Source organism: Mastomys coucha, unplaced genomic scaffold (assembly GCF_008632895.1).
Source record: "Mastomys coucha isolate ucsf_1 unplaced genomic scaffold, UCSF_Mcou_1 pScaffold14, whole genome shotgun sequence".
Taxonomy (NCBI): Eukaryota; Metazoa; Chordata; class Mammalia; order Rodentia; family Muridae; genus Mastomys; species Mastomys coucha.
The window spans coordinates 63,617,045-63,620,660 of NW_022196896.1; positions in this window are offsets into that span (position 1 = coordinate 63,617,045).

The following is a 3,616-nucleotide window of genomic DNA, read 5'->3' on the forward strand; positions in this document are numbered from 1 at the left end:
CTCACTATGTAGTCAAGGATGGCCTTGAACCTCTGATCCTCCTGGCTCTAGTGGGACAAGGGGCCTGCTTCTTATGTACTTGTTGATGTGAGCACCAAATAATAGGGAAGGACTGACTGCTCCGGGTTTTTGCTCAGAGCCTCTGCAGAAAAGGTTATGGTCTCCATTGAGAGGAGTTTCCCACAATCCACTGCTAAAATTGAAGAGAACCTACTATCTTCTCTCTGGGACTTTACAAATGCTAGGCAAACACTCTACTGATGAGCTACATCCTCAGCTTCCTCTCTGCTCTTCATGAAGCATGTCTGGGATCCTTTAACATCACTCTGGGCTTTATGAGGTTCTAGGAGTTTGTGTTACAGGGATGGAGGGTAACAACTGCAGAACTTTATCTATGTGACACTGCAGCTGTCAATATCCCTGTATCTTCCAGGTGCTGACCAATCTTACGGCCAACCAGTGGTTGTGTACGGCATGCAGACAGCCTCAGAGAGGAGTAGACTCCAGGGCCTGCTTGCCAATCAACTATTCTCACATTCTCCCAGAAGAATTTGGCTCACCAGCTGTTTCCTTCACCTCTCCTTGACCTAAAAAGTCAATGCCATCAGAATTGTATTGATTAGGGCACTTTGGGGCTCTGTTTCTCTTCTCAGCCTTCCAAAACAGGAAGCAGTCAGCCAGATGAGTTCCAGAGGACCCCACAGGTTGGGTCTTTTGGGGCTAACTGTTCTTGCTTCTGCCAATCCCACAGTTCCCGTCTTAAATGAAATGATGCCTGGGTATCGCAGGTGGCAGCAACAGCTGCCGGCATGGGGGAGAAGGGGGTGGCTGGAGTAGGGTAGCATTCCAGTGCATGCAAACCAAGGTCCCATATGGCAGAAACTGCAGAGAGACCCTCTCTCCAGGCCAATCCCTGCAGTAAGTCTGAAAGAAAACCCTGAGCTCAGACAGCACCGACCCTCAGAGAACGCTTACTTGTCCTGCAGGAGCATGCATATTCCACACTAACTTTTGCAATCAGCTCAGTGTTCTGCAGCCACTGCTGAGGTGGCTGACACATCCCAGCAATTAGCTGTACGCCCCCAGGAAAAAGTGGCAGTCCGCATGTGCCTAACACATCTTGATAAAGCCATCTGCCGACAAAGGAAAGTTTACACAGGTGTCAGCACCGTCTACAGAGAAAGCTTACGGGAGTGTACGAAGCTGCATGGGCACCCACAGATGCCTGAAAGGCAAGTGGAATCATCCATCACAGCACTGCCCGTGTGGATGTCTGGGGAATATGGGATGGGGGCACTGCTGGATGGGAATAAAGAGAAAGCAATCACCATCGTTGCCAAATGGTACGGCCCCCAAGCCATGTGTTACTCAGATGGACAGGGCAGAGCAGGTAAAAAGCCAGGACTGTAGCTGCTATCCATTGGCTTCAACTAGACTGTGGCACCAACCTCCAAAGATTTGCTACTCAGTCTGAGTCTTCATAAGCGCTCCAAAGTTTTCAGCCCCTCTTCAGATGTTTTTGCCTTTCCATTGTAGGAAAAAGCTGGTGAACGTAGGCCCTGGTGCCAGCCATTCTGCGGCCATTCGGGGGCTTCCCACTCTTACAAAATGATGATCCTACTGTTTATCTGCCCTGCTTTCAGGTTCCAGGGCTTTCTGAAATTATCTTGTCTAATGCCATGTTCACCTTGGTCCTTGATGTTCTTAGAACTTTGGACCTTTCTAACTCCTTTCCCTGCCTTTTGTTAATGAAGTCAGTGACAGAGCACATTGCTTTATTCTCACTCACAATGACTGAAGAGTTGCTTTGAGGGGTTCCCATAATTGTTTAGGGAACTTGACTCACATAAAACCATATCCTTGGCCATGACAGAAAACATTTCTGTGAACCAGGAGGAAAGAGTACTGGGGCGGTGAGGGGGTTATTAAAAGACATCTTAATGTATTTTAAGCATTTAATAGAAAAAAAAGAGGTTTTCAGGAAGAAATTGTGGTGTGCCCAGGAGTGTGGAAAGAGCCATTTGCAAGCATGACTGGTGGTCACCTAGACCAGTTAGGCGATTCTCAACTTACTCCTCCAAAAGACTCTGAGGTTGTAGGGGGTTCTGGAGGTGCCTTGGATGGAATTACAATCAGCTAAAATAAAACCAGGAGAGAGGAGTTGCCCCCGGGAGTTAAGACACAGCCTTTTCCTGTGAAAGTTTTTGACGAGCATCTCAGAAGACCTTAGTTTCCAGCTGGAGAGGAAGCTGGGCCTTAAAAACTAATCATGTTGAAATTCTTCAGTCTCAGCTGGTGAGACACCTCAACCAGACGCAGGGGTGAGGGAGCGGTTCCTCTCTCATGGCTCCCACTATGCCCCTTGTTTTCTTTCCCACCCCACTTCAAACAAAAAGTTGATAAAAGATTCAGTCCTGGCTCAGTTCAGTTTCCCGAGTTTCGATCCATCCCCTTCCTGCCTCTTGTACCATCTCTGGAGAGCTTTGGTTGTTGGGCTGATCCACCGGCCGAGCCAGCACCACACACATGCTGGGTACACAGTATAAACCAAGCCCTCGGACCAGATACCAAGGGACTCAAGGAGAGATCAGAGGTAAGATGACTCATCCTGGGGAGAGCAGATGGGGACATGCAGCTTAATGTGGCAGCTGTGAAGGACATCATGTAATACAGATCCTTCCCCAGGCTCCCTTCTGCCAAACTAAGGCAGTGAGGGCACATCCAACTTACAGCCCAGGGGCTACATGCAGCCAGGTAAAGCTACGAATGCCACCTAACACAAAACCAAAAACTTAGAACATTCTGAAATTAGTTCTCACATTGATTTTTTTTTAAGTTTAATTTTGTTTGTAGCTCAATTGAATGGATCCCCAGTTATCAAATTGTAGACAACAATACTGTATCAAAACATCAAAAGGTGGACATGCCAGGGACGCACTCCTCCAGACAGGGAAACTGAGGCCCTGGGTGGCTGGCCAGGCTTGCGCCTCTCTCTCAGGCCTGTTGATTTATTATCTCTTGCTACTCTGAGAATCCTGTCTTCCTGTGTCCTCGGCCCCCTGCCGCTCCTCCTCCCTGCCCTTCAGCAGCAGGTGTCTGTCTGTTCCTACTAAGTCAGACCCAGGACACACTATCTGGTCAGCTAGAGGCCTGTTCTGGGGACCCTGTAACTCAGACATCCCCTCCATTCTGTCCTGCCTCTATGTCTGACCCGGGGACCTACAGGGTGGTCCATACTACGGAGGGAAGCCTTTTGCCAGCCAGCCAGCCACATGAAGGCTGCCTTCTGCCCCAGCACCCTGACGTCAGGGAGCTGTTATTTCTGACTCCTCTGCCCACCTCCCTCACCTCACCTTTCTGAACTCCTCCACCTGAGCTTCTGCCTCCCCCTTCCACTTTCTCTTATGCTTTCAGATGCTGCTGCCTCCCTCTACCTTTGGAAGGGGGGGTGGTGGTAGTGGTGGAAAAAGTACCCGTAGGCGTGGAATCCAGTTTCTGTGACAGCCTAGGCAGAAAGCCTGGGCCGCCTGTCACGTTCGACTTCAAAAGATAATGCTATTTTGAGCAAAAGAATAATGAAAAGACTTCCCCAGCTGTCCTGGAAAGAACTCTCTTC